Below are 25,410 nucleotides of genomic sequence, written 5' to 3' on the forward strand. Positions count from 1 at the left end.
TTCCTGTGAAGGGGTCACTTCCCCCCATGGGTTCCTGTGAAGGGGTCACTTCCCTCACCTCGGGAGGGGTCTCCTGTGCAGCATCCATCTATACTATTATTATTTTTTTTTCTCTCAAATTGACAATGCTTTGCCGTGATAATCGCCGCCGTCACTGGAGCCAACAACATGCCATATTTGTGGTACAGCTCGCAGCTGATAGAGCTCACGGCGTGTTCGATAAAAGGGTCTTTCTCGAGGTCCTCCCACAGGTAAAGTCGGCGCTCTGGTGGAATGGGAAGGAAGTATGACACAATACCGGTGTATATCTGGGTCATAGCCGATCCTATTGTCTTTGTCATTTCTGCTCCGAGCCGGGACTCGTATCTAGCGTACAGCTTATCGATTTCTTCGGCTGACATTTGTGAATTTTATCCGGAGTGTAGTCTCCAAAGTAATGTTTGGCTTTGCCGCCAACCGCCAACGCCACCAGTTTCTCTCGCTTGTCATCAGTGGGGGAGACCCCAGGTACCAACAATTGTTCGAGCAATTCCTCACACTCCATCTTATAATATAACAAGTAAGATTTAGTTTTAACTATATAATACCCGATGCAGACAAAACACAGAGAAATGAAGGTTAAGTTGCACACGACAAACACTTCAAATATCATAGCTATACTTAGCATTTGCTTAGCTTTAGCTTAGCTTTAGCTTAGCTTTAGCTTAGCTTTGCTTAGCTTTGCTTAGCTTTGCTTAGCTTTGCTTAGCTTTGCTTAGCTTTAGCACACTCTATATGCTACTGGTTGGTCGGTCTTGAGCACGAGCTTAGCGTGTATAGTTTCAGCGAGCTGTTTCTTCACCCGTTCCCGTTCTAATTTGCTCATCACATCGTTCTCTCTCAAAGACTCCTCGAACGAATCCCTGTCCTTGCAGTGAAATAAGGCCACCCATCGCGTCTGCTCCATGAGGTCTTTCAACACCGAGTTGAACTTCTGCGTTAGCACCCAGACGCTGTGATTTGCATGCCGGCCGGAGAAGGCCAGGTACGATAGCATGTCTCTCTTTTTTGTTATCTCGCGATTAGCGCTGCAGTCGTCCAGTATAAACAGCGTCGGTTCCCCTTTAAATTTCTCGTGAAGAGCTTTCAACCAGTCCTGCAGGCGTGTTCCAGGGTCGATTTTGTGTAAGTCCGGGTCCGTCATCACCCAAGGTCGCGCGTACGTTTTATTCATGCTCAGAGTAGGGCACATGATAACGATGTTATCGAACACATCCTTGTAGTAACCCTCCAACATATCCAACACGAAAACGGTCTTCCCACAGCCAGTCTGCCCGCACACTATGGCGCAGTGTGGGTCAGTGGGCAGTGGGGGGTACCCCCCATCAGTAGATGGCTTGCACGAATCTCCCATCGTCTATATTAAGTTGCGTGTCCATAATAACGTACAGATATAATTTCAACTTACCAGCGGGTTGAGCCTTCTTAGTAATCTGGATGGTTATCCCTTCGCTGCCATTATCTATACGGCGCCCGCTACCGTGCAGTTTATCATCATCCGTGGATCGCATGTCCAACCATAGGGCGTACTTGGTGGTCAGGTATTCACCGATCTGCACGGAGCCGAGGTCCAGGTCCTTTGTTATATAACGTGGGGTCCCCACTGGTAGCTTTTTTATCTCATCCCACTGCTGGTGTGGTCTCATACCATGACTGAACAGCTGGTTGGGCACGCCCTCGATGGTCACTTCCACCTTTTCAATCTCGGGGTTGAAAAACTTCTCGCTGTCCCTCCGGAATGGCTCGTAATCCTCCACGGGGACGACCAGGATACCTTTCATCGATCGCGCCGGCACGTTCAGGTTGATATTCCACACAGTGTCGCTCTTATCTCGCACGACTGATCTATGCCTCAGTACGCGATCGTACAGGATAGCCATCTTCCCAGAGTACTGGCTTCGAACCTGCCTGGCCAGCTCCGGGCTAGTGACCATGTCGAACTTCAGAGAGATGTTGTCTATGGCATAACTGGCCTCATCACCGTTCGGCGTACGCACTACTTTGCTATAGTCGTTAAACGTGAGCTCGTATTCGAGCCTATCACCCAGCGCGGCCTGGTAAAACGGCGCGTGTCCCGTGAGCAACTCGAAGTCGAGCGGCACGCAGAATCGATTCCCGTATGCTCGAGCGATGGCCTTTTCACCGTCCGATAGCTTGTCTAGCTAGTCTGGCGTGAAGGCATACCCTATGCGCGACCGGGTTGATTTGCTGATACCCTGGTACACATCATAGACTCGTTCTCCCTCGCTTTTCCAGAGATCCCCATAGCAGTGAAACACGTCGCTGTCGTCGATACTCAGCACCTCGTTACCGCTGATCTTGACGGTCGTTTTCTTGATGATAGCTCGACCCACGTTCCGCACTAGCTCGCGTTTGTCGTTGTCGGAGGTCAACGTGATATTGAACGCCAGTCGAACAGTGCCTGGTACAATGAGGTCATTCTCACCAAGGTTTGGAAATCTAACCAGCAGAGTTTGATTCTGGTCTATCTTGCTGGGATTGTTGGTGATGGTCACCGACTGACGCACGGCTCTGGCTCCTAATGGCTCTCTCAATCTTCTGAAAGGATCTAATTTTCTGCCGTACATTGTTATATAAAGGAAATATATTTTTAATACTAATGGATGAAGACATACCTATGGATGATATGCGGGGCGATAGTGCCCAGGCATTCGATGATGACCAGGAGACCTCATTCTCGCAAGGTGGCGCACTCACGTGGCAGGCCGTCGACAATTATTACAACGCAGTTGAAAATAAATCCAAACTCAAGCCGCTGTGGCGAGACTATTCAAAGTTTACCATCGATAGCAATGGCAAGCTGCGTTTGAAGGCTCGCCCGGAGATCGATCTCGTGAATAAACGCACGAGAGAACCGCTTGCTTTATCAACATTGGGCAGTAAACATGGGAGTGACTTGATCCGCGATGAACTAGGTTTCATAGATTACGGTGGCGCGCGACCTAAGCAGTATCCTCCGAAGATCCGTCAAGGTCTGGAAGACATCAGGGACGCCACATCGGTTCAAAACATGACTTATGATATTAAAAAGGTGTTGGCCGACTACGAGAACAAGCCCTTCCCGGGTCTCGAATTTACCTTTCGGGAACTGCGGGGGTTGGATCTGACGATGCAAACCATTAGCGGACATCTCGCGAAAAGCACTGCCAAAATTAGCGTGATAGACGACCACATCGCCCATGAAAAGGACAAACTTGGTGAAACTGAGGACGAGGCTCTGAAAGCCACCATCAAGAAACGAATACGTAATTTGGAAGAGGAAAGGCAGACCTGGCTGGAGACAGCGTCCGGCTTCAACGAAAAGCTTCGATCCCAGGTCAGCCGTATACGGGAAACCATCAATCAAGTCCTCTACCGAGACACCACGTTAGCAGACAGGATTCGGATATTGTTCCGGGAGCAAGGGATCACCATCGCCAGCATTCTGACTGCATTGGGTTTCATCATATCAACCTTGGTGGTGTCACTGACAGGGGGTACTGTGGGGCCTGCCGGCGGCGGAACCCCAAGTGGCGGAACCTCAAGTGGTGTTAAAGACTGGATAAAAAAACTCGGGGAAGGCCTAGCTAAACTGGCTGGTAAAACCGCCGAAGCCCTTCCCGGTATCCTGGGTAGTATCGTCTCGTGGTTGTTGGGCGCTCTGGCTAAAACTGCCACGTGGCTCAGTCAAAACCTGAGGGCAGCCATCGTCGCCGTGGCGGGTCTGGTGTACGTAGCGGCTAAGAAATTTTTAACCAAATAAGCCCCAAAGCTACCCCCCCAACCGCCAGGGCCGTTTTACTATCGATGTGCTGCTGATTGGAGGCCTGAATGTGGGGGGCCACCTCCTGTGGTGTTGGTTGAACTTTAGACTCCGGGGGCGGCGCCACTATACCCGTTTCACGTGGTGGGATGTGTGGGATATAGGGGGTGTTAATATCGGGGTTGATACCCAACTTTTGATCCGCCGTGGCTATGACTATTTTGTTGTTATAACCCACCACTTTTTTTACTCTCAGTTGCATATTACTCGGAGCCATGTACAGCCCCACGCCGAACACGTAACTGACTTTCGATCTGGCGTATTCTAACACGTTTTGGTAGCGTTCGATGGCCCACGGGAGATCAACTGGAGAATTGATAGCATCCTCAACGTTGGCAACGAACTGTTTCTGAGCGTCGTAAGCAGTTCCCTTACCGAGGATGTTGGAACGCGTCATCGACTGCGCACCCAACAGCGCCCACACGTACGTTCGAATCGAGTCGTTCAAGCGTATTGTACCAGCACGAGTGAATTCTTTCGATGTTTTTTAGATCATTTTAGTCCAGGCTGTGGCTGCATCAGGATTGGTTTGCTTTATGTAGCTGACATGGATCTGTTCATTCGTTGTGGGACCTGTAAATGTATGACGGTGTGGGTTGTATGTACCATCTGCAGAACCGGCTATATATGTTCCGGACCTGTAGAAGTACACGTAAACTATACCGAGACCATGGTTCACACCAGGAAGGCGAAAGTCTTTATTCGTTGGAATCTCAAACTCCCCACAAACACGTTCATAAGCGCGTTTATCATAGGGGTTATTCGTCATACTCCACGCTTTATCTTGGGGAAGAGGAGCACTTATTTCCTTCAATATTCGTCTCGTTTGATAATAAATATGAAACAAAATGACTGCCTTACTCAGTTCGTCTATACCGTAGTCTAGTGTCACACCCGACCCTGTCGTCGCACACCACACAGCAAAGTTGAGTTGGTTCTGCCAAAACTGCATTGGGTTTTGATTCCAGTTTACCACCGCCTGCGCGTTATTAACGGTCACGATATAGTTTTCAAAGATATTAATAAAGGTTGCTTTAAACCCCGTACTATCTACCACCACGATTTTCAAGTGTGCTAAGTCCATATTATAATATATAAATTATATATTATAATATGTACATAACACTTCCAGGAATAACGAGCGGTGAGGCCGTTCAGCTGACGCACGCGATCGATAACACGTCAGGCCAACTCGAAGTCGCACTCTGCGATATCACCTACCTACCGCAATGGACTAACATCAACGCCAGCAACAATAAGCTGTTCGTCAGTGGAACTCGCAGTCAGATAACTGACGGCTACTACAGCGTGTGCTCTCTAAACGACGAGGTCTTCAAACCCCTGGGAGCCGAACTCAAGATGAACGACTCAAACGGTACAGTGGTGTTAATCAACAACGGAAGAAACCCCTTGAGGCTCGGCCGACCATTAGCGAGGATACTCGGTATGTCTCCTGACGAGATAAAACCAACAACAACCGTCACAGGCACGAAGTTACCCGATCTAGTACCGTACCGAGAGCTGTACATTCATCTCGGTCAGGTGAGCACAACGTACAACATTCAAGGAGGTCACCCTTCCACTATACTGAGAGCAGTGCCGGTGAAAACTGAGAAATACAACGACGGTAGAACCGAGTCGTTTTCACCACGGCAGTATAAGAGATTAACCCAGGGCAACATACCTGAGCTGATAATATCGGTGTTAGATATAAATCATAATCCTGTAAATATGGGATACCTCAGCTTATCGCTTCACGTAAAATGACCAGCGCACAAGGGCCCGGAGTGAAAAAATGCGTCAATATCGGGATCTCCGACCTCGGAGACACGCGTGGTTTCGACGCTCCCGGAGTAGATGGTAAATCGTACGCCTTGCAACTGAAAAACAACATTTACAAACGCGTTGAAGTCCCCTCCGGTGGAACCCTAAGTGATATAGTAGATACCACAAGAGCAACAGTCAACACTAAGTACGCCCTTGTCAACACCGGTAATAACTGGATAATATACCCATCGTTCGGGGGTAAACTGTTCGACTTAGACGATGTTGAGAGCACTACCGTCGCCCGAAACAAGCCATATATGCTCGTCTTCACCGAAGATGACAAGTGGGTGTTGTTACCCGATAACGACTGGTTTCTCAATATTAGGCTCGGCTCCCCCTACGTATTCACGGATAACAAAGACAACCACCTAAACAAAGTCGTGAACAATGGAACCCTGCTCGTGGCTTACGTCCCAACTCAGAGACGTAGCGTAGTCGTCAGCCCACTCGACACTATGGCAGCCCGCATGCTATCGAGTAAACCGGCCATACAAAACGTGACATTGCAGTTGGTGTCTGAATTCGAAGGCGTGGTCAGTATACTAGAGAGTCTACCGGCAAACTCAACACTGATCATCAAAGTCTACCTAGGGGAACCATCGGGGAATGATGTCGAGATCGTGAAGGGGATCAAACTCGGGTGGGGGAAACGACACCAGTATCAAGTTTGCAACGTTTACGTGCGGGTGGGTGTCGGCTCCAACACCAGTCTGCAGGGGGTCAACGTGATCGTGGAAAACAAGATATCACTAACCAAGATCTTCCTGCCTGACAACATACACTTCATGGGTATGAAGTTCACCCCTGAATTATTATCAGAAAACCAGTTGGAAATTATATCGTAATAGTATAATAATGACCAGTCATCGTCCCAACACTACGCTTAACGACCTAGGAGATACGGAGGGATTCGATCAGCCTGGTGAGGAAGACACCTTATATATCCTGCACTTCAAAGACAACGTGTACAGACGGGTGTCGTTATCAGATTTAAAAGAGCCCAAATGGCTGATCAACTTAACACTCGCCTCACCTTATATCACATTAAACGAATTGGGGGGTATCTCTAAGATTAGGAACAACGGTATCTGGGCCGGGGATTTCATTCCGGAGAAGGAATTAGTACACATAGAATCTATTGGTCACGAAAAAAAGGGGTTAAGTGCTTGGCCAAACAATAAATTAACATTTAGCAGTAATATTTTGGTCCCGTTGTCTCTTGATAGAATATCCTCCCCTTTCACACTCATCATACAAGTCTTCTTTACGTCTTTATTCAATGGAAACCCCCCAATAGTACACCAAATTTTACCCGGGGTGTCAATACACTGGTATAACGAACACATAGACCAATATTGTCGTATTGTTATACAACGGGATACCACGGGTCCTATAAACCACTTAATAAGCCTCAGTGGGGTTTTTATTACAACAGGAAAGTCTATTAGCCTCTCACCTATTACCCTGACTAGTAGTCTAGAACTTGTAGACTTCAAATTCATTGATAGACTTTTAACTGAAACCTAATTAAAATATCTTTCAAAATATATATTACAGGATGGGTCTGTACCCAGTCGTAGAGGAAGTAGCGAAGACGCTGGAAACCGTAGATGGGTTCCGCTTGAGGCAGTTATGTGATGTGAAACGTCAACTAGAACAAGACCGTGACACGCGGAAAGCACTATGTAAGAAGTACAATAGAGCTTTCAATATCGTGGACGGGGCTGACACTACCCTTATGGCAACCAGCATGGGACTAGGGGCGGCAGGTGTTGGGTTGTTGGCTACCATCGTGGCTGCACCTATAGTGCTAGGTATTGAAATAACAGCTGGGGTGGCAGGGGTGTTAGGGTTGGCACTTAAGTTAGTATCACGCAGACTGCATCGTAAGGCATTGAAACACGACGAGATCAGGGTTCTGGCCGAAGCAAAGCTCAACACAGTAAGTGGGCGTATTTCCACGGCACTCTCTGATAGTAAGATCTCAGAAGAGGAGTTTCGTTCAATCCTCTCTGAACTCACAAAATATAACGGAATGAAACAAGATATTCGGTCCAAATCTCGTAAGTCTGCTATCAGCGAGGACGAGAAAAAAAAGTACATAGAACAGGGGATACAAAAAGCCCAGCAAGCCTTTATTACGAACACCAAAGTGATCGTAGGCGGTTCACGTTAAACTGTTTCATCGATATAAACGTGACATAGGCAGAGTGTTACCTCCAACACACGTTAAGTAGTAGGGGTAATAGTAGCAAGAGCTAAGGGCCCAACCAAAGCCTTATTTAGTAAATAAGGCTTTGTAGAGACTTTTTTTTAAAGTGGTCCAGAACCCCCATTCCCTATGCTACTCAGGGACAAAGGCATCTGAACGCTACACACAATGCAATTCTCTCCTCGCCATGTCAACAACTGAGTCAAATGGTGTTATAATGACATAATCAGACAAGAGCTGCATACGATCGTACTTTCTAAGGAACTGCCTACATATTCAGTGGTATTTCATATTTCTTTGGTGTTGTTCTCAGCAATATGTCAGTTATATGTAGTCAGTCTATATATAATCGAATGTGAACCGGTCAGTCCAGTGATCAGCAAAATGTCATCGATTTCAATTATTGATGACAAGTGCTTTAAGATCAGCCGACGATAAACTCCTGGATATATTGACTGTTCTGGATAAGACGCTGAGGAAAGCAGTAGGGATTCCCACATGGAAAAGGTCTTCCATTCTAACTCATTTGTTCGTTTTGCATATGAATCGTAATTCTCTTGGGGCTGACAAAACAAAAGAAGAAAATTGTCCATGTAGAAAGCTTAAAGCGTTAGGATTATCGATGACCTAATATTGTCTAATAACGGTTAGTAAGTGGTCAGTTTACATGCAAACAGTGTTATATGTGGGATGTGGTTCGAGATTCGAACCCGCACTCATTTCTGGTGTCCTCCACCGAGATATTGCTGGAACACTGCTAAACGCGGCGTGGAACCCTACTCACTCACTCACTCACTCACTCACTCACTCACTCACTCACTCACTCACTCACTCACTCACTCACTCACTCACCCACTCACCCACCCACCCACCCACCCACCCACCCACTCACTCACTCACTCACTCACTCACTCTTAAAGAATATCAAAACATTCAGATTGCGGCAATGCTTTACTGAGTGGCTCGTGGCAACGTCGAAGCCCCACGGTCTGTGTCCATCATTCTGAAGTAGAACAGAAATACGAAATAATCATGAAGAGGAAAGTGAGTATTAAAATGTCTTGCATTATATAATATATATATTGGAACCGTTTTTGTAGATGAGGCCGTCCAAATGACGCTAGAGGCTTGTGGCAAACAATCAAGTTTATCAGTGACAAATCGGCGACGTTGTGTCCATGACGACGCTGCAGGGCATCATTATACCTGGTAACAGGTAGTCGCTTTAACGCAATAACCTGCAGTTTTCACACAATAACCCCATAAAACACGCACAAAATATTTTGAGTGAGTGTTTTTCACGCACAGATTCTGATTTACCCGTAAAAATCAAATCAAAACATTTTGACTGCTCACAGACAAATATAAATCGAAGCTTAGAAATTCCCATTCTTATGAAGAGAACTAAGGCCATATGGAGCTTTGAAACAGGGGCTATGATTGGATAACACTTTCGTCTACAGTTTACATGTGAAGTGACACCACATAATCTTTATGCCAAAATAACACGCGTCTACATGTACGTTACGGTGTGTCTCGACTAGTAGACTGGCAGATACACCTACGAAGAAAGATGAACCTCTCAGTGAGGACAGGACAGGTGATACGCCTTATGAATCACTCACCGATCAGACATGAGTGGGTCTAAATCTTCATTAAGTTGTTAAGATTATACAGTGAATGTAACTACAGATAATGTGAGTGAATTAATATTTAACGTCACATCGGAAATATTGCAGCCATATCGTGACGAGAACGATTAATTATAGAAATACAAATAAATTAATAACACATACGTTGCAAAAACCTGTCAACGAAAGACAGTAAAACTTACTAGAGTACCACAGAGAAGAATGTAAAACTAGTGATTAGACCTAAAACAATGTATCTATAGAGGACAATACAATATAAAAATGGCCTGTAGGTTGCCAACAACTGAAGGTAGATCACCATATTAGGGACCATGGGGACTTACAGTACATTTGCTTCCTGTATGGACCATAGCTGGATTTACATCATCCCTTCAGCTGTTAGTAGTTTAGACGAATCTAGCCACACAGTAAGAGAACATTTATTCTACGATTAAAAACCTGGAAAAATTAAACTTACATTAAATGTTTTGCGACTTAAATAACCTCTCAGAAGGGCAATTATTTTACAGTACTTCGACCCCCTTTGAGGGTACAGCCACAAACGATTTGAGTCACTAATTAAATCTCAAATTATAAAATAATTCTCTATTTACAATTCATTTAACAAATCTAATCCCTTTACAAATGCAATAATTAAACGAGGACTGATACTGCTAAAAAGATCCTTCACAGTTTGTGAATTAAAATACTGATCCCTTGTGATGGAATACTCAACACAGTCCAGCAGGATATGCTTGACTGCGATTAGTTCATCACAACGGATACAAAACGGAGGATCCTCACCATCTTGTGTGACCAATGCGACATCGTCGCATGATGACCTCTTCAAATCTGGACTGACAACCCAAATAGGTATAACCAAGGTTTTATCGTATGTAATTCATTTATACCTACTTGAGAGTCCCACTTCTTTTGCATCAGATCACGAATATAAGATCTAATGGTGGCCTTATAATCAGTGTAAGGAATAAGAAGTGGTGTCACAGAGTTTTTAATAGCCTGAAGTCAATAAAGAGAATCAGAAAAGATTATGTACTGTTTATTTGTAGGGCGCCTTTGAATATATTTAGGAGCTGTTAATATGTCGCAGCAGGAGATATAGAGTAAGTGAGTTTAGCTTTACAGCGTGATTGTGAACCGATGACATGTGCCAAATAAATCAGTGCGTCTGACCCCCTGAACCCGTCAGTCCCCTCTTACGACAGGCTGGGTCGCTTATACAGCACACATGGGTTGCTGAAGACCTATTCTACCCTGGGCCTTCACGGGTCGGAACGTACTTTAAAGATTGCGTTTTGTTATGATAAATGATAATGCTGTAATGACAACTCCATACCCAGATTTGGGCTACATAACTCTCATTTAATTTTTGCACGCACTCATACACGCGAACACTGGAGAAGTTATAAATAGTACCCCGATGTATCTGTTAAATTGTGTTTTAACGTACATAAGGCTGAAACTTTCAAACTCACTAGTAAATGAGAAAATTATATGCTAAATTCTGAAACCTACATTTCACTGGCGCCTGAGGCTACACGGTGGTGATAATGCTGCAAATACTCCATAGTTGCTGTACATGCTTTGAAGAACAAATTCCGTGTATTGAAATGGTAAAGTATCAACCATGGAATGGTCCCGACTGCTTCGCTAGTCTATTGGCATACAGGAACCCACAGGGACGACCACTCAGTATTTGAAGCCAACACGTGCACAACTGTCTCCATCCACGACAACGGTCGTCGGTATCGTATAGAAAACACCGACCTTCATCATATCAATGAACCCTCCCAACTGCACCATACCATCAGTTGATGACTGTTTGTGGGGAGGGTACACCTTAAACCAGCCGCCCTCGGCCTCCTCCTGATGGAACTGGTGGCGAGTCCGACTCCACTCTCCATTGTAGTTCTTCAGTAGACGCGTGGGACAGCATTTGGCCAGGACTTATGATCATTGTATCCTAATTCTCATATGCATTTATAGAAGCATGTATGTCGCTAAAGTTCGGCATACGTGACCTTTGAAATAATGCTACTAGTACTAATAATAATTACAAAAAGGAGATTGACTGATCCCCCAAACTTCCGAACTATCACATGTTTGAATACACGATACAAATTATTCACAAAATTATTTGACAAACCTCTTGTCATCCTACTGCTCTTCCAATGACATAATTTACAGAGAGCAGCAGGGGGCAAGAAAGGGATGTTGTGCAAGGATTAACTTCTTGTACAGAAAATGAGGCTAAAACATACCATTGCAACCTCTCCATGCTGGATTAACAACAGAAAGGCATATGACTGTCTCTCACGCATGGATTCCGAAGTTTCTTCAGTGCATAGACCACGCTGAGCGACAAGTCGTTAATGAGTTGCTGGTCGACTCAACTTCGTGCACATTTGAAGGTGCAGACTTTGGAATCTATTCCAGTCAGAAGGGGAATATTTCAGGAGGACTCCTTCAGCCCTTTGCTCTTTCCTCTGTCTTTAAATCCTTTGAGTTTTCTGCACTACCTCTTACTCATCTCCTCTAAATAGATAACATCCAACTCCTTGTCAAAGGAGATGCGAACCTGAAAGAACAGGTTCTCCTTGTCGAGTCCTTCTATAATGATATTGGCATTACATTTGGACTCGACAAATGTAATACTCCTCATTTGAAACGTGGCAAGGTAACTAATGATGGATCGGTCAGGTTACAAGAGGGATCAGTTATTAAGCATCTTGTGGAAGATCAGGCCTACACCTGTCTTGGAATGAAAGTTCAAGACAATCTCCAGAATGTCCAAAATCAAGATAAACTTCGTGCCGTGTATAAGTCTCGTTTACAGAAAATCTGGAGTTCAGAGCTAAATGCCCGAACCAAGGTCAAAACCACCAGTACTTTTGTTGTACCTGTCCTTTCCTATTCCTTTGGAGTAGCTGATTGGACAAAACAAGATATCCAAAGTCTTGACTGACCAGACGCATCATGTCTGATAACAGAACACATCACCTTCGTTCCTCTCTCAATCGTTTATATATGCTAATCGATTCTGGAGGTTGGGATTTGATTAATGTGGAGGCTCTTTATGATAGAAAAACTTTTGCACATATTTATTTATCAGATGGTCCTCTGGTAATGAATGTCAAGACTCACAATGAAAGCAAGGAATTCCACAGCTGTTTTAAAAGTGCCAAGGTTGTTGGACACAATCTGAAATTTCAGGTTGATTTTGTTGATGACGATGTACTGCTGGACGGAACAGAGATGGTAAACCAGGTAAAATTGTTCACCAGAGTCGGTCCTTTGTGGAGAAGCTGTCTGAGAAGCCATTGTATCGTGTGTACTGTGTGTACATGCAGTATGTGGAACAAAAAAAATGCAACCAACTCCTTCGCCTGAAGGAAGTCGGCTGGTCACAAATGTGAAACTGAACGCTTCCTTTTCGCTGCTCTGGACCAGTCACTTCCCACTCGCAATCGTCAGAATGTGATTCTTAATCAAAATGTGAACATGAAATGTCAGTTATACAATGAATTTACAGAGATTGTCCATCACCTTCCTGGGCACAAACAGCATATAAGACATGATGGCATGGCTCGCTGCTTTTACTATTGTCTCCACCATGCCTGTGGCTTTGACCCTGAGGTCCATCCATGGTACGACCCTGGACATGTCCAGGGCGACATGGAAAATGATGGTTTTAAACTTCTATGGAACATGTCCATATACAGCCTAAGACGAATTCCAGCCAACAAACCTCATCTTGTCCAGTTTGAAACAACCACTTATTTATTTATATCATTGAATTTTCTATCCTTTTTGACAGCAACGTTATTGGCAAGAGTCAGAAAAGGCATGATGAATATTCGGACCTCGCCTTTAGAAATGTTCTCGGTGCCCTTGGTTTGGTACCTCCTCAACTCTTGGCGCAGATCAGGAGAGTGCCCGGGTTCTCCACCGGCAGCACAGACCTTCTGACAATCTGTGTAATGTAAAAGGCTGCAGTGTTGGGTAGCCTTCATATTCTCCGGAAGGTTCTTGATGGGTTCGACTAAGCAGTGTTTCCTGGGAGAAGTCCCATTCGCTGTCTGGGCTGCGTGTAGAGGGGACACGAGCTATTCTGATGAGCAAGTCTCTGAATTCTTTGTGGGTTATTAGCGAACAACATCAACCAAGCCATGAGGGTGAGAGCTCTATTCCAAGTAGGTCAAGCAAATCAAGTTTGCAGTTTCAGGCTGAGCAAGCACAGATGAAAGCATTTTATATTCGAGAGACTACAAGGTTAACCACTCAAATTGCTGAGCTTGAAGCAAATCACCTCAAACTAATGGCTGACATGCAAGCAAAGCAAGTAAAACAGGAAGAATAACATGCACAAGAAATGGCTAATCTTGAGGCAAAAATGAGACAGGATTTCACGGCAGGAAATGATGATTTTCAAATGAACACAGAAGTTCCCAGACAAGCTAAGCAGGAATTGGTGCAGAACTGGTTGGATTATAAGTATGGACCTGAAGTGAGAGGCAATACACATGCGCCAACTATCAGGGATCATGCACAGGAACAAGTGAGAGATTGTGAGCTATGATCACAGGTAGAACACAACACAAAAAAATCACAAGCAAGACAGCTTAACCCAAACGCCCGGTGTTTTGTGCAGGAACAATCTCCAAATATGAACCAACCATACAGGGATAAGAGCGAGGCTATTGATGCATGGATTGATAGGTTAACCCCAGGATTGGAAACTGTCTTGGACAATGGATATATGAACACAGATAATGCTTTAGCTCAGGCTTTGGTCAAAATTGAAAGTGAACGAGATCTCCCTTAAATCAACTTACCAAAATTCAGTGGCAAAGCAGTGGAATGGCCGTGCTTCATCGAGCAATTTTACACACAAGTGCACTCACGTCCAGGCATACCAGGTACCAGGGAAGCAACCACCCAATTGTCAGTCATCCATATCTGAAGGTAGTCAGTTCCACAGTAACTTATCGCTATGTGACAACACAGTTGGAACCCGCGAGATCACATCAAAACACCAAAGCTCCAAGCAAAAATTGCCATGTCCTATGTGTAAGAAACCACACTATTTGTATCTTTGCCCAGCATTTCTAAACAAGTCTGTGAATGATAGACGCTTGATTATTGCAGAAAACAAGCTTTGTTTTAACTGTCTGAAACCTTCGCATCAGGCTGAAAAGTGCTTTTCCGTGAAGACGGATGTGGTAGAAAACATCATTCGTTATTACTTGAAACAAGATTTGCATCAGCTTGAACCTTCACGAAGAGGATGCAGGCATCTAGAGATACCGTGTATTTTCAGATAGTGCCTATTCAAGCACAGGGGCCAAACGGAAGAGTGATGAAGACATATGCATTCCTAGACTCTGCAAGTGATACCACATTGATTCATAAACAACTTCTTCATGACCTGGGTCTTCGAGGGGACCGACAAACTCTAAAGGATACAACAATCAATTGTACAACAACAGAGCCATCAATGAAGGCTCTTTGGATATCAAGTCAGCTCTTGATCCAGATGCTCCACTTATACATGTTAAAGAAGCGTGGTCGGTTGGATCCGATGCATTTGATTGCCAGCCACAGTGTCTGGATGAGAGATGGGAACACATAAAGGAGCTGAACATTTTGCCAGTCGAACCTGAACAAATTCAAATGTTGATCGCAATTGATATACCAAAGGCACATTTGCAGTTGGAAGACAGAGTCTTTTGGCGTTGTCTATGACAAAGCGCACCCACCATCAATTGAGGACCGAAGAGCCGAAGACATATTGAAGTCAAGTACTGGTTTTGTTGATGGACATTATCAAGTTGGCATGTTGTGGAAGGATGGGAATGTAGTCCTACCTCATAAACATTGCTGCAGAAAAGCGATTCAAGTCTTTATCTAAAAAACTAGTTAACAACAGAGGCTTTAAAGCTCTTTATAGTTCCACATTGAATGGTTACATTCTCAAAGGCTAGGCGAGAAAACTTATGCAAGAAGAAGAGTCAAATGTTTCACCACACACATGGTACATCTTTGAATGACAACTTATCAACTGGCCCAGATTTAGTGTACAATATGTTTGGCGTCATACAGAGATTCAGGTTGTATCACATAGCAATCACGGCGGATATAGAAGGCATGTACCACCAGGTGCGTGTACCTGAAGGTGACTGGCTCACTGAGATTTCTTTGGATACCAGATATCAAGGAACCAGGATCCCCGGAAGTATACAAGATGTTAGTCCACATTTTTGGTACTACTCATTCATCATCTTGTACAATTCATGTACTGAGGAGCACTGCAATAGACAATGCTAAACATTTTGATCAATTTTTTATCAACACTGTGCTCAATGACTTCTACGTTGACGACCTTTTGAAGTCTGTGGAAACTGTACCCCAAGCGATGCAACTGACTAAAGAACTTATAAGGTTGATGAAAACGGGTGGATTTCACCTGCACAAATGGGTGTCGAATTCCATTGATGTACTTGACAGCATTCCTGAGGGCGAGAAAGCTATTGAGACTAAGTGCTTAAATCTGAAAGAACAAACCACACAACGTGCACTGGGACTACAGTGGAATGTGAAAGATGATTATTTCACTTTCAACCCCAAAATCAAGAATCGAGTAAACACAAAGAGAAGTGTTGTTAGTGCAGTATGCCCAATCTTTGACACATGTGGATATATAGCACCTTATATAGTCCGAGCAAAGACACTGATAGAGGAGATATGGAAACGAGGCCTCGATTGGGATGATCAAGTTCCTGAGGATCTTCAAATAGAGTGGGAAAAATGGCACAGTGAACAGTGAGCAGTTTTAATTTACCAAGACATCAGGTGCGCTTCTCTTCTCAATTCAAGAATCTTGAGATTCATGTGTTCGCTGATGCTTCCGAGAAGGCCTTTGCAGCAGTTGCCTATTTGAGATACAAACCAGACCCAGAGAATATTATGTGCTCATTTCTTGCAACAAAAAGTCATGTGTCACCTATCAAGCCATCATTAACAATTCCAAGATTGGAACTTCAAGGAGCAGTGCTTGTAGTGAGGCTATGGTCAACACTCAAACAGGAGCTGCACATGAAGCTTGACAGAAGTGTATTCTGGACAGATTCCAAAACAGTGTTGTAATATATCCATAAGGAAGCTAAACGCTTCAAACCCTTTGTAGCAAACAGAGTTACAGAGATTCTTGACCCGACCAGTTGTGACCAATGGCATCACACAGCGGGCAAGGATAATCCGTCAGACGTTTGTACACGTGGGCTTGCAGCTAGGTGTCTATCACAGGAACATTCATGGTTCCGGGGACCAGAATTTCTTTGGCAATTTGAAAATACTTGGCCGACAGTCAATGTACACAATACAAATCTTGATGATGATCCAGAAGTCAAAAGTAAACATTTATTGACTACAAGCGCAGAACCAGAGACTGAAGTGATGAGAGTACGGCTGTCCTCTATATTGTCCTCAATAAACTTTTCCAAATGGAAAACTCTTGTGAGGCGAACAGCGTGGATCCTTCGAGCAGTTCTAAATTTCCTTTCAATTTTGAAATACAGGAATATTGTTGCATATCGCAAGGAAACACTTACTGCCAAGGAGTACCATGAAGCAGAACTATATTGGATAGGAGAAGCACAAAGAGACTCTTTCGGATCTGAGCTAGCTTGCCTTGAATCAGGCCAAGAGGTTTATGTCAAAAGCAAGTTACTATCCCTTTCTCCAGTGTTTGATGGTAGACACATCAGGGTGGGTGGAAGACTTCACAAAGCGGACATACCAGTGGAAGCGAAGCACCAGATCTTGTTGCCCGATGATCATCCAGTGACTCATCTACTCATGGAGGAGCAGCACATTAAGACTGCTCATGGTGGACAAGAACACATGATAGCATGTGTAAGACAGCTATATTGGCCTTTGAAGGTGGGGAAATTGGCCAAGCGTGCTATCAAAGCTTGTCTTCGATGTCGTAGGGAACGTATGAAAACAACAGTCACAAAGATGGCAGACTTACCAGTCTGTCGAGTCAGTGCCTTTGAAGGAGTTTTCTGCCATACAGGGATTGATTACTTTGGACCCTTAAATGTGAAAGTACGCAGAAGTACAATCAAACGATGAGGATGTTTATTTACCTGCCTCTTCACTCGGGCAGTACACATCGAACTTGCTGATTCACTTTCTACTGATGATTTCATCTTAGTACTTAGAAGCTTCATAGCACGACGAGGCAATCCTAAGCATTTCTACAGCGATAATGGTACCAACTCAAAACCTGACATTGCTAACTACCTTGTTCCTCTGAAAATCGAGTGGCATTTCAACCCGTCCTCGAGTCCCCGCTTCGGTGGTGCGTGGGAAAGGTTAATCCGATCACTGAAGGTTGCCCTCAAAGCAGTACTGAACAAACAGATCGTTCAAGAGACTGTTTTACGTGTCACTTTAGCTGAAGTTGAAGCTGTTCTCAACGGTCGTCCATTGACATACAACAGCACTGACCCCCAACCACTTTCTCATTGGGAAGGTGAACTCATGCCAAACACCTGACCTGTTCCATTCAAAGAAAGGAGCAGGTTCTTGCTGATCATGCTTGCAAACGCTGACAAAGAGTAAACTTGCCAGGACTAACTGTCATCGTTGGAGATCTCAGACACGAAATATATCAGTAGGGGTTCTTGTCTTGATAGTTCATTAGGTCAAAGCGAGAGGACACTGTGAATTGGCAAGAATTGTTAAGATATTCCCTGGTGATGATGATCGCGCAAGAAGTGTGAAGTTACGGCGTCCAAGCAGAGAATATATTCGACCTGCTGTGAAAGTGTGCGTGCAGTGATTCCTCGTGTGACATAAAACTATTATGCATGACTTTCATGCTGTTGCATTTATCTACCTGATTTGATTGTGAAGAAACATGTAGTGTTTCTTGATTTTTTTTGTGTGTGGTGGTATGCTATGATCATTTAGGAAAGGGTTATCTCCCTTGGACCGTCATGTGCCCTTTTGAGAATCACAATGAAAAACAGCTGGCTGACAACAAAGGAACGCAACGTGATTTTTGTGACTGAGAATGTGAGTGTACTTAACGCAAACCAAGCACACCATCGTGTCAGCATGTCAGTAGTGTATTTCTTGTGTATCAGCCGCCAAAATAAACCCTAATTCGCAGTCTCAGGTCTGAATTCGTCATGTTCTCTCACGAACACCTTTTGTCATTATTAACCGTAAACGAATTGGGGGATCGTCGGGGATAGAATTCATTTGACATTTGGTACTTGTTTTGAAATATATTTAAACGTTTTGCAATTTTGCAACAAGTTAATTGTGGAAGCAGCAAAAATAAACTTAAACATAAACTTGAAATTCAGTTACAAATAAAAAAAATGAAAACGAAAAGTGGAAGAACTGATAAGGATGGAATGAAAAAGTTGAAAAAGGATGAAATGGAGAAAGAAAGAGACAGAGATGCAAAGCAAATATAATTGAGGAAATTGGAAACTGACAGAGTAACTGAAATGAAAACCTTGAAAACCCTTCCCCACCATCAAAGTCCTCCTCTTTTCATAGTGCAGTGCATGCAGGACTGGAGCCCCAGTTTAATGAGAATGAAGTAGACAAATATTTTCTACATTTTGGAAAGGTTGCTGAAAATCTCAAAAGTGGCCTAGGGAGTCAGGGACTATGCTATTGGAAACTGTTCTGAAGGATAAAGCTCAGGATGCTTACTCAGCCTTGTCAATACAGCAAATCTCAGATTAGGATCTTGTCAAGAGTACACTTTTGAAAGCTTATGAGTTAGTGTCCGAGGCTTATCATCAGAAGTTCTGAAATGCTCACAAAAGGGACAATGTGACTTTCGCAGAGTTTGCTAGAGAAAAGGAAACATTGTTTGATAGGTGGTGTGGGTCTAAGGAGGTAACAGATTTTGATGGTTTGAGATAATTAGTGTGGATGGAAGATTTCAGGCAAAGTGTTCAATCTGACTTTAAGACTTATTTGGATGAACAAGAGGCTGATGACTTACATAAGGCAGCAATGTTGGCAGATGATTATTGTTTAATTCACAACGTTTGTGCTGATCTTTCCAGATTATAAATGTATTATGAGGTGATGATGATTATGATGATGATGTTTCTCATGTTATTGTCATTATCGCATGTCATGTTATTTTGTTAGTTGTCTTGCTATGATTGTAACAGACACTTTCTTTTCCTTAAGAGTGAGAGTGATACGCCAGTGTACCTTCTGTATGTTTTATTATGACAGGAGTTTTGCCTTAGATCAGCTTCACGAAAGATGCAGCATAACTACTTCTCACTTTCAAACCGAAAACTTTGGTGAACTGATATTATATTTGTGACCCATTACTTTAGATTTGACTCGCCGTACTGCATTTTACTAGAAACCTCTATTGTGAATCTTTGTGTCTTGCTCTTTGGTCAATACATAATATTGGGCATTTTGCACCTGTCATTGTTATATTTTGCTGGTTCATAGGGATTTTTTATACCTTTTTTCACGTCCAATCATTAACCGTAACAACATCCATATATGCAGAGAGGGAAATCTAGTTAGTTGTAATGCCTTTGAATAGGGTAAAGTCAGCTGCTGATTTTAAAGCCAGAGGGAGAGAGTTCTAAAGTGGAGGAGCAGGACAAGAAACTGATTTCCTGCTAATGTATTTGCAATAGTAGGATTGGAGAGAATAACATGATATATCTATGGATCTCTCGCCAGAAACCCTATTACCTGCATGTTTACATTTAAGGGTCAGCGACCATCCTGGCACCAACGTCTTTGTCAACGATTCCTCCTCCACGGCCACCATTAATGATTCCAAGAAATCCTCTCTTTGCCATTGTGGCTTTAGACATTTCATCAGCGACCATCCTGGCACTAGCGTCTTTGTCAACGATTCCTCCTCCATAGCCATCACTGATGTGACTAAGAAATCCTCTCTTAGCTTCTGACAGTTGATCAGCGAACATACTGGCGCCAACAACTCCTCCACGTGTTAGTTCTTTGCCCCCTCTGGTACCATGAAGAATGACGACCAATATAACTGTCGCGTACAACATTTTGCTGAAATGTATAATATATCTTGTATAATCTAACAATGCTCATCTTAGTTTTTTGCTGAATGCAGGAGTCATTGTGAAATTTCTCAGAAACCATGAATAATGTGTTGATGAATCTCTGACCGACAGGGATGATACACAAGATATACGACTGACCAGACCAGAAAGTATAATTTACAGTGAGTGAGTGAGTTGCAGAAACGCTGCATTCATTGCAATAAAGAAGATATATATCAACAAAGAGTTTACCTCATCAACGTCGAAGAGAGAAATGAGAATATATAAACGTTTTAGAAACATACTTGGCAGGGTCATCTGCAGCTTCTCTTCTTCTGGACGATGACGGGTTTCCCGTAGTATATATACACCCTCGAACATACATGAATGTTTATAGAATGATTGAATATGATCCACATGTAATACCTGTATGTTGTTTACCTCGCCTCTTATTGTTTACATCAGCATTTTGATCTCAGATTTTCAGTCAGTGTTCTTTGATTTCTTTTGATGTTTTCTAGCTTCGTCACTATTTTCGATAATAGATCAGTAATGCTTTATCTTAAAATAAAGATCATTATTAACAAAACAGCGAGTGTTGAATACCATATGTTACCGCTTGTGAAGTGCTTTTTTGTCTGGATCAAAGTTCATTATCGTTATTGTCAGTATGGCATGTTATGTACTCACCAGTAGTTCTTGTATAACTCCATTCTTACAAAGGTATTAAAGCTGAAAACATATTTTTTTTATGTTTTTTATCACGAATCTGTGTTGTCATATTGAAGACAAAAGCATCATGTAAAATGTGTTGGCTAATGTAAAACGGCGTTTAAGGTTTTACATGCGCATATAGTGATTCTATATGTAATAATGTAATGATGCAAATAAGCCACAATCTCCAACTGTGTGACCCTACCACAAGCATGTGTGTATGAATTACCACTGATGGTTGAGTTGGCTGGGTTTTCCGCCGTTTCCAGCAATATTCCAGCCATTTTGTGGCAGGGGACACCATAAATGTTTCACAGATTGTAGTCATGTGGGGAATCGAACCCGGATTGTCGGCGTGACGATCGAACGGTCTAACCACTAGGCCACCCCACCGTCCCAATGATTGGCATAGATTCTTTGTCTTTTCTAGGAGAAATCATTCTGTTCTGCGCAACTATTGGCTGAATAAAATCTTATGCAAACGGACAGGTCTAGAACTTTTTTCCAGATGTGGAGATTGGCAAGTAGCTTTCAGGGTGAAGAAATCAATACATACTTACTATATGGGCATTTGTGAGATACACCCATCCTGATTTACTTCTAGTTTGATACGTGCACATTGGTCTTAGGCAAAACACAACATTGTACTTTCTAAATTAATTTATTATTGTATTAACATAAGTTACATTGTTCTCGTCACTGCAAAATATTACAGTTTGACTCATACAATCACTTTGATAAATTAAACAAAATACAACAACAAAAGATATTTTTGTTTCGTCTATGACCTCATCAGACAAAATTGATGTTTCACCCAATACCATCGGCGGACTACGTAACCAGTTTATGCATAACATTCAAATTTTAAAGATCAAGCACGTATCTATTGTCACAGATCCATCGTTTACGTGTAAGACAGGTCAATCGCATGGCAGTGTTAATTAGTATGCAAGCTGATAGATTAACAGATAAATACATATGTATATGCAAAACGTCAGGGGTCAGAAAGGTCAAGCACGGATCCTTTGTTCTATTCTATTTGTTCGTCACAAAGATAGGTCTATCTGTGACTTCAAGACCTCAAATGAGATCTCTCTGTGATATAGACACCTCGAAGGAAGTTCCTAAAGCAGGAGGTCCGTCACATACCTCGTCTGAGGTATCTTAGTGACAGATAGACCTCGTGTGAGGTATCTTCGTCACAGATAGACCTCGTCTGAGGTATCTTAGTCACAGATAGACTTCGTGTGAGGTATCTTAGTCACAGATCGACTTCGTGTGAGGTATCTTAGTCACAGATAGACCTCGTGTGAGGTATCTTAGTCACAGATAGACCTTGTGTGAGATATCTTAGTCACAGATAGACCTCGTCTGAGGTATCTTAGTCACAGATAGACCTTGTGTGAGGTATCTTAGTCACAGATAGATTTCGTGTGAGGTATCTTAGTCACAGACAGACCTCGTGTGAGGTATCTTAGTCACAGATAGATATAACAGGGTGACATCCAGATCTCCCTAACTAGATATCAGTCAGCAGTCAATAATGATTTTCTCTGTCTAATTAAAAAACAGAGAAAACATGCAGAAATGACAAATGAACAAACGACTGCTTTTCTATTACAATAAACAACGTTTATTTGAATCAGTTTATCAATTTACAAGTTGAATTTGAAATCAGGCGTTTTCTGATTTCCTCGTCTTTGCTCGAGTTTTGTTGTAGGTATTGTGCTGGATTAGTCTTCTAATGATACCGATTCTCCCCAGACACATTTTTACTTCTCTTCGAATAGTCGTACAAAATATCTGAAACCTGCGCCTGCATCCCAGTTTGTCCTCTTTTAGAGTCTCACTGCATAACTAGTCTCACATGTCTGTAGACAGAATGCTGTCTATTAATGTTATTAGAAGTAGATGGTTTACATGAACTGGTACATTTCAAAATCTCTCCAATAATTGATTTTATACCTTTATATTCCGACGAACAACAATTGCAATGAGAATAATATATGACCCTTTTTATGTGACAGTGATGGGTATTCACCCCAAACTGTTGTATTGTTGAGATAGAGAATTTAGAGTAGGGATCTTTTACAAAATACTTACCCGTTTGTTCAGAGTTTTTGTTCGTCATTTCGGCATCTCAGCGTCTTGTGGAACCTGACACTCTCAAACAATGGTTACTTCACATCCCACTCAGTCCCACTGCTTCGTCTTTTCACGGTGGTCTTCAAGGCGTGATGTCCTACTGGCGATGCCATGTGCCAACAATCTGGCTTTGGTTTCTTCAGTGGCGTCAAGTAGAAGGCGTCCTTCTTGGGCTGAACAAAACACTTTATGTCTGTAAAAACTATTTTAAAACGCCAACAAGGTTTTCTTTTTATGTTTCAGTTCTCTAAAGGACAAATACACCATTTACATTGTACTTACGCTGATTATTGTTAAGATATTATTAAGGTATTATTATTGGATATATAATCATGCGTTGTTGTACAGGTGGAAAATACTTGATTTGATAGAGTGCATATGGTTTGGTGAGACAACTTACCACAGACAAGTGTGCTCCTCCCATAGTTGTTTGTTCGATGTATTTTCGAAAGCTTTCACCCCTTTTTGCTCACATGTTCCTTGCTTTAAACCTCCGGAGTTGGTCTTTGGATCATCCTCACGATATTCCAAGTATCGTCTTTTTGAAGCGTGGGGAAACGCTTGAACTCCGATTTCGTGTGGTTTTTTAATCGCGTTTATAAGTTGAACCTGCATTTTTGATAACTTGTTTCCGTAAGTCCATACCAAACGGAATCAGAATTTGCAAAGAAAAGTGATTTGTGTTGTATTGTGTGACCTTGCAAAAACGTACTAGACAGACTTAGACTGGATAGACTCCAAAAGGCATCTACGCAGCAGCGTTTCGGTGAGTGGCCCCACAATCGTTAACCACGGTGTCTACTCAGAGACAACCGAACCGGACCGATGACAGGTGTGAAAACTCTGTGGCCACTTCGACATAAATCATTGTTTCAAAGAGGCAATTACATTTTCTCGGGTATTGTCACTTTGAACATTAATGCATTGTCGCTTAGATATTATTTATCATCTCATCTGCTACGCTTCTCATGTTGAGCATGTTGATGGAGGCAGTTCTAAGAATATATGAATAAATGGTCAATTAATTCAACTTATGGCTCACATGCCTTATATTGTTATTATGCATCAGATTCTAGTGTATGTCCGGTTTCGTCTCTACATATTCGCCTACATCTCTATTAGCCATCAAACCCATATCGCATATGAAAAAACAACATAGGCTCATTGGGATTAGAAAATCCACCCCAATATTGTTATGGTGAACATTACTCACTGGTCATATTAATCTTGAATGACTGTTGTTGTAAGGATATGCAGTGAGCTTAGCTTTACGTCCCACTCAGCAATACTAGATGGCGGAGGTCCGTAAATAACCGAGTCTAGACCAGACAATCCAGTGATCAACAGCATGAACATCGATCTTCGCAACTGGGAACCGATGACGTGTGTCAACCAGGTCCGTATGTCTATAGTCGCCTTTGGTGGAAGCATTGGTTGCTAAAGACCTATTCCACCTGTGCCCCGGATCTTCACGGGTTATAAGGATATGTAGTTGAGCAGTGATGGATTGTGAATCCACTAAGAAGTTACAACTCTGTTATAAGGAAACGGATGGGAGTAACGCACAGGCTAATTTCTGCAGAAATGCATTTTCAGAGCCACTATTAACACATGAACACACTGGCACATGGACTTTTGGGGTTTATCTCCTCGCGATCTTTCCAATGATGTAAAACATGCGTATGTCCTTGTAGCTTGTCGCTTATGTGTGTCACGTTAGGACTCGCTGTCCATTCCTAAGTTGTTCCATCCGGCCATCAGCTCAACACTTTCCACATTTGATTCTGTTAAGGTCTTTGGGAAACTATGAAGAAGTGATTGCTACAACAACACACTTCATAATGCATCAGATCTGTAATAGTATAATTTGTCAGTAAGCATGAGTGACTGTTTGCATTGTGTAGAGAGGAA

At 42.9% G+C, this 25,410-nt stretch overlaps 1 long non-coding RNA gene across 1 annotated transcript; it reads right to left on the reverse strand.

Annotated features, from left to right (window-relative positions):
* Window positions 1-8,840: 8,840 nt before the first annotated feature.
* LOC137260271 (uncharacterized) lies at window positions 8,841-21,030 on the reverse strand. The gene is made up of 3 exons (XR_010954746.1): window positions 20,946-21,030; window positions 20,315-20,647; window positions 8,841-8,904 (listed from the first exon to the last, which is right to left on the reverse strand). It is a non-coding gene; the product is annotated as an uncharacterized lncRNA (long non-coding RNA).
* Window positions 21,031-25,410: the final 4,380 nt, after the last annotated feature.

Source organism: Haliotis asinina, chromosome 13 (assembly GCF_037392515.1).
Source record: "Haliotis asinina isolate JCU_RB_2024 chromosome 13, JCU_Hal_asi_v2, whole genome shotgun sequence".
Classification (NCBI taxonomy): Eukaryota; Metazoa; Mollusca; class Gastropoda; order Lepetellida; family Haliotidae; genus Haliotis; species Haliotis asinina.